Here is a 7,347-nt window from a genome sequence, read left to right as displayed (position 1 = left end):
CAGGAAATATCCTTCTGGATAGATCTGGCCTCCAGGAGCAGAATGCACTGAGTGCACCAGTCTTGTGGGGTTTGCTTTAGAGCAGAACTGTGGTCACTAAAGGTCACCATGCCACAGCACATTACCTGAGCTGTTAGCCACTGCCACGTGGCTAACAGCAAAGACAAATCAGAATATTGTGGTGGCACTTCACTATGAATAAAGGGTTGGAGTGGAAAGCTCAACTGGCAATGGATAAAAGGGGAAGTTCTAAGAGAACACAAAATAGAAACAGTGTTTACAATATGCCTTTTCCCTAAGCACAAAAGTGATTGCTCGCTCCTAAATATGTCTTTTCTCAGCATTTACAATAAGACTTAGGAATGACGGAGTTGCATGTTATTGCTTAAACCAAGACTGAAGAAAGTCCTGATTATTTTTCAGAGGCAGTTTTTTTATTCTATCCCTTCTCTAGTTGAAGTGGTGTTACCAAGAAATTACCAGCATGCCGTTCTGATCAACTGCTAATGCCAGACAACCACATTAAACTGTCTGTGCTCTCACCCACTGCCATCAGGTTGCTGTGCTTCACCCACTTGTGCTGCTAGAGAGAGAGTGAACTAGTGGTGCAGCTCTGCTCAGGAGATGGACTGAGAGGCAGGGATTGCACACCTGGCAGCTAAAGAAAAATGGGCTTTTCAGCCCTCTCCATACTTCAAAGAAAAGCAGGAGGTTTCAAGGCCTGCAGCACTGTATGTTTGCCATTTGATGGAAAAAGGGCTAGGATATATTCAGGTCAATTTCAAATTGTTATAAGGTACCAAAACATTAAAATGCATGAAGATATTGTTTGCAAGAAATCCTTCATACTTGACTTGAAAGCAGTGTTGCATCATCTGTATAAAGGCATGTATTTCTTACCTGAAATCTATGCCATGCCTAGCATATTCCAGCAGGAGGTTTTGTGTTTGGTACAGCTTGATTTAGGAAGGAGAAGTCAGACTGGGGAGCCATGAAATGAGACGAGGAGAAAAGAAACTTCAACAAATTTTCTGTATGGCAAAGCCAAGAAAGCAAAGAAAGAGATTCTCACAAGATATTCAAGTAACATTAGAAAATCACTCATCGCCTTCATGTAGCAGATTGCAGTACTTCAGAAATTACTTCATCACTGCTGAGAAAATGCTGAAAGAATCCTTAACAAGAGCAGGTTTGTAAGCCCTTCAAAAATTCTGGCCCTTAGGAACTCAAAGTGCATATTCTTTGCTCCTGTAACATGCTTACCAATCATTCTGTGCTCTGCAATGTTTTTGAGCCACTTCATGCTTAAAGTAATCTAATGATCTTAGCTGCAGGAGAAGTTTTGTTAATGCAAGTGCTGGAGGTCAGTGCTGGTGATGAGTGGAGGGAGAGTCAACATGAGGCTGGCAGATTGCTTGGCACATGCATCAGAGACATGTAAAGCCTGAGCTGAAGCGCCAGAGAGGGAGAAAAGCTGCTAGAGGAGGCTCTGAGAAAAAATCAGGACAGTTATTGCTCAGTATGTATTCTCATACATACTGAGACACAGCTTTGCATGTTGACTTTCTCCAATCCACCAGGATGGCTGCTTTGCAGAAAAACACATTTAACAAGTGTGCTCAAAATCACATATTTTAAGCCCTTTTTAGCTGGAAATTCCCTATTCCTTCCCCACTGCCAATTCTCAGACAGGTTTTTAAACAGCTGTTTTTAAACTTTTGACACTTCAGGCTTCTCTGTGAGATGTGATGAAGTTTCTGTCTGTATCTCTTGCTCATCTCTTGCTGATCTGCCAGTCTAGTCAAAATTATGGGCAGTTCTTGTCCTCATGGCCATCCCTTATGCTCACTGGATATTGTCGGAAAGCTTCTGCAGAAAAGAGATACCAGATACACAAAAAGGCACAATCAAATAGCACTATTCATACACCAACTAGATCCCTTTGTCCACCTATTTCATAGTGTTTCTTTAACCATCTGGTCTCTTTGAACTTGTCCACTCTGCCAGATTAAAAAAAAAAAATGTAATTTAAAAGAATACCATTAAAGATCTAAATTAGTAGGCATTGATTGAGTGCCACAAGCCAATGACTACAGCTAGGAGAACCCTTTGCAGTTCATAACTTACCTTGTTTTGTTCCTGTTGATATATTATCCAAAAAGGACTTTGATTTTTACTAATCTCCTCCTTATTCAAGGCCCTTCAGCAAAAATTAATGCAAACATATTTCATCATATGGATTCTGTCTGTGGGCTAGTCACTTCTTCTAGCTCTTTGACTAACTATTATTTATGGCCTGTGAGTCGTCAGTTGAACAACATGGCATTCCCATGCCTTGGCTGGATGTTTGCACCAAGCTGTCAAGACTTTCTGAGAAACACCATTCAGCTTTATCTGATGCTTCTCATTGAAGACTCTTCATGTCTGAGTTATCATGATGAGACACACACAGAAACCAGAGTAGTAGAAAGGGAGGGTGGTTCTTGTTACCCAGTTCATGACTTGTGCCTAACCCAATTCCCTGTCTTACCAGTGTTCACGGACTAGAGGTATTTCCCACAGCTTCCCAGATGATTTATTCCATAACTTACAAGTCAATAACAAAATTATGTGTAGAGGAAGATCTGACTAAACAGAGGTTGATTGCTTTTTACCCTACTGCTCTCTTTCTTTGTAGTCTGCTTCACCTTGTTTGGATGTAGCTTGGATACTTCTACATGAATGATGCAGATATATCTTCAGTTTATTCCAAAAATGAGGAAAAGACAGCAGCAGCGTTTCGTTCATTTACAACAGAGCAGGTAATAGAACTTACCAAAACAAAATGAAGCCACCAGGGACAGATTCCCAGTGCAGGGTACCAGGCTGGCTCCAGTAGGTGCCCTCTGCAACATTCTTATCCAGCCCATCTTCAGGGCTGCCTGGTCACTGCTCTTTCAGTCTTGGGCAGCCCTCAGTGAAGCCTCCCCAGCACTCAGACTCTTGAGTGCCTCTGGGACAAATAGAGTTTTGCATCAAAACTAGAGCATCTGTCCCTTCATAAAACTATGATTTCTAAAAGATGTTGAGGAGAAGCAACTAGTATATCACCAGTTTCTGGGGATGTTTTATTTCTTACTTTTTTCAGATTAGGAAAGTGGAAGAGACAGCCAAAGAGCTTTTATACCTTTTTACAGAGCAGTGATAAAAGCCACCAAAATCATAATAGCTGCCTATTTTCTATTTAAAATGCTATTGCTTGGCTTTAGAAAAGAGAAAGCAACTCTTTAGTGTCATTTTCATCAGCACTACCACCATGTGCACAAGCCTTAACTCATACAGCAGGGATTTGCAGGGGAATTTCAACAAAGTGGCACCAACATTGTGTTTTCAGACGCAGACAGAATTGAAGAATAAGGACTTAAACAAAGGAGCTGAATTGGTTGACATGTGTTACCAATCCATCCCTGCAAAGTCTTACACAGAAAAGTCTGTTGGGGGAAAAAAAAAGAAAACCACAAATTATAAAAAAAAGTTTCCCCAACACCATCAGATCTGTTCAATGTGAAAGAATGAGACAGAGAAAGCATATGCATTTATTCGTTGCATTGTTGAGCTCTAACTCTTTTTCCAGACTCATTCAATAATTTTTCTCTTTAAATTCCCCTGTCCACTGTACAGGAGTCAGCTATGTTTGTTTACCAGCAGATAACCATCTTAATTAGACTACTGTATTGAAGCCCTGTTCTCTTCAAGCACAGAAATAGTTTTGTTCCCTCTGGATATTTCTCTTGCTAAATGGAATCTTTTCCTGTTTAATGAAAAAGACTAATGTAAATGCCAACCTGTAATCTTTGTGCTCATGTCACTCCCACTCAAGTGAAACTAGACAGGACCCAGTTAATTAGTACAAACCATTAAAACCAAATAAAAAAACACTGTTAACGGCCAGCTTATTTATCTCTAAGCATCTCATTTCCAGAGCACCAAAAACAATTGGAATAAAGTAAAACAGCAGCCAATTTTTTATGTTTTGACCATGAAGCCTGTGCACACTGCAGGCAAATTCTTGTAGAAGTCATAGAAACTTGATAAGCAAGTCCTGAGTTACCAAGTGAGCTTTTCCAAGGCCAGCATGTGCACTATGCAGGAACCCTCACAGCACAGAGCCCTGTGCCATGTGCTGCTACTAGAGGTCTAAATCCCTGTAGCATTAGAGTCATTCCAGCCTCATTGCTAGCCAAGGGCAATTCCCAACACCAGAATGCTTGTCAACCCACAGGGAACTCAGTAATGATTCTGTAAGAGAAGGCAAAGCCTGACCCCTCTCTGTCACATCTTACTGAAGAGCTGTAACTTCTCATACAGAGGCTCCTGTTTCCTGACCCTCAGCATGTAATCCATGCCATTCCTGTAACAAGTACCTAAACACAGAGCATGTAAGGAGCACAGCAGCACCATCCTTTGCTTACAGTTCACAGCTTCACAAATTCTAGTAAGGCAAGAAATTGCTCTTGAACCTTTGAGAAACTTGCTTTCCTGGAAAAAAAATTCCATGGTGATAGGGCCAGCACAATCCTGTACTTATGAAGATAGCTATGAATAAAATAAATTTTCAGTAAAGAAATCTAGATCTTTCCTCACTTTCTTTTAGGATAAAGCCATCAAAAGTACATTCCTCTTCCAATGTGTTCCATCTGCAAGTTAAATCTAGAAGGAGGACCTTCTTCATGAAGCCCAACTGTGATGATCAGTCAGTTCTACACCTCTTCAGGAATAAGGAGCAACAAGCAGCACTACCAGGGGAAGAACCATGCCAAGAGACCCACCAAAAGAAAAACACTCTTCACTAAGTCAGTGACTGGGACGAGAGACTGAGGGGGAAAGAAGGGGGTTAGATTGCCCAAGTCATGTCTTCTAAATCTGGGCATTTCTGTGTGAAAAAAGGAGTCACAAAAGCTAACAGAATATTTCTGTTCTGAGCATGCTTTGATGGCTGCCATTTTTTTTTTTTCTCAATGTTGTGCTCTTGCAGCCTGAGAAACTGTAGGCTTTCAGTGCAAGTTAAGAAGATTGGCAGAAATTCTTACTCTGTCACTGGCTTTTTGTGAAAATTGACTCCAGCAAACCACTAGCTTTCCCACAGTCACAACCTAAAAATAAATTGAAGCAGATCAAGGAAGACAACATATCTAGTTCTGCAGAGCCACAGACAAAGATCCGGGTTAAACAGCCATTGTGATGCATACTCTCCATCACTACTCACCTCAGCAAGGGTAGGAAATATTAACAGGTGGATAATACTTTTCCACACAGTTTCAGCATCAATTGAAGCAGGGGGTGATGTCAGAAAAGCACTTATTTTAGAGTAGCACATTCCACAGTGTCGGCACATTGCTTGTAACCCAGGGCTTCCACTGCACCCCTCCACAAACCTCTTGTGGTCCAACATGGTCATCGGAGGCAGGATGTACCACATTGGAAACAACCCAGCCTCTCCACAGCCAAGAGTTCTCCTTCCCCACCTTGTGCTGATGATATTCTAAATGTGGGCATTTTTCAGGTGCACTGTTTGTAGATGCTGGAAAAGGGAGCAAGGAGGACAACTTAGGGAACTAAAATGTCAAACTCTGATATTTTCATTATAGCACCTGGACATTTTAGGGTTTATTTGGACCTGATTCAGCAGCCCTATTGTTGTATTGTATTTATTAAGGCTATTGTGTACTAAATAGCAGAAAGATGAATAAACACATCTTTGTTTAAAAAAAGAAAAAGGCAAATTTCATTTTCTCAGCAGCCTTGAAGCTGCACAGTTAATGTTCTCCAATTCAAACACAGCATTTACTCATCTGTCCTTTCCTGTAAAAAATTATGATAATAGAAATAGTTGGATATTCTTCAGCTGCTTCCCACTCCAATTTGCTTTTTAATTAGTACTGATTCCAGGAAACTATGTGGCTATATTTTTCAATACTGTATGCCTTTATGTGATGTAACATTATACAATGACATGATCAACAAATGCTCTGTTCTGGCCCTGGAATACTGCACCCACATCCTTCATGCTTGCTTTCTACCCATGGTCCAATGAATGCAATTAGAAAATGAGTAAGCCTATTTCTATGCTAGTCATGTCCATGGGCATAGATGAGGTATGGAATCTAATGATGAAGTTTAAATGAGATCCTATATGACTCTCAATAGAAAAAAGCTGAATAAAGTTAGCTTTGTTCTCAGACATCACCCATCTAAAGAAGTTCTGTTCCACTTACATGTTTGCCTTGTTATTTTCCTAGCCTTTCTCACCTGCTAAAGAACTCCCCAGCAGTTCTTCAAGGTCTTGTAATTGTTCCCAAGCTTTAATATGGTGAAAGTCAAGGGAATTTTACAAATTTGAACTGGGCTCTGCTTTAATCCCACAGCATTTTCAATCCATTTTTACAAAGCATGTCAGTTATCTCTATTTTTTTCTCTCTTCCCTTGACATATACTGAAATGACTGTATATTGGTCTAGAAGAGAGTGTCTAGATCTTAAGCCCTAGAGGTAAGATATGACTCACAGCCATCCAGCTGCATCTGGACTCCAAATACAGGGAGGGCACTTCCCTCTGCCCCATCCCTGTGAGGGTCCAAGAGCATGCCAATTCTCTTATCTCCACCCCCACTTGTGTTATACAGCCCAGTCACTCAGGACATGACAGTGCATCAAATGCAGACCTTTTAGACTTTCAGTGACTATTTAGTTCAGAATAGTAATTCCTTTTGAATGACAATGCACACAGAGATCATGAGGATTTATTGAGTATAACCTACTGTAGTCTATCCATCAAAGTGACACTCACTTAGAAAGTTCCTGCTCTTACTGTACTTAATGAACACTTCACAAATTTCTGCAGTATTATTTTTGCCCAACATAGTCTCTCATGTGATTCTTAGGGAGAACTTCCCTAAGGAGTAGAGATCTGCCTAAGCCCTTGGCAATCACAGCACTTGCTGATATTTGATCAGTGTTGCTCATTTTTCATTTCCCACTTGCTCTTTCCACAGCACACCACATACTTTAGAATTAACATTTCCATGGCTATTTTGCAGCGCAATCTCATTACACATTTCAGAGTAACAGGGGAACACAATCCCCTGTCCTTCTGACTGCCAGCTTCCCTTGAGTGGGCATCAGAAGAATAATTTCTCTTTTGCTTGAAATGTGAATGATAGTAATGATTTAATCCTTCCTTCTAGGGAATGAAACCAGTGTCTTGTCGTTTTCAGCCATGTCTTTATCAATAGCCCTATAAATAAACAATAAGTGTTGCATACAAGTAAAATCTTACAAAAGGAAGGCCTTGTAAAACCACGGCTGAGGC

Source organism: Vidua macroura, chromosome 2, assembly GCF_024509145.1.
Source record: "Vidua macroura isolate BioBank_ID:100142 chromosome 2, ASM2450914v1, whole genome shotgun sequence".
NCBI classification, from domain to species: Eukaryota; Metazoa; Chordata; class Aves; order Passeriformes; family Viduidae; genus Vidua; species Vidua macroura.
This window is presented reverse-complemented; position numbering follows the sequence as displayed.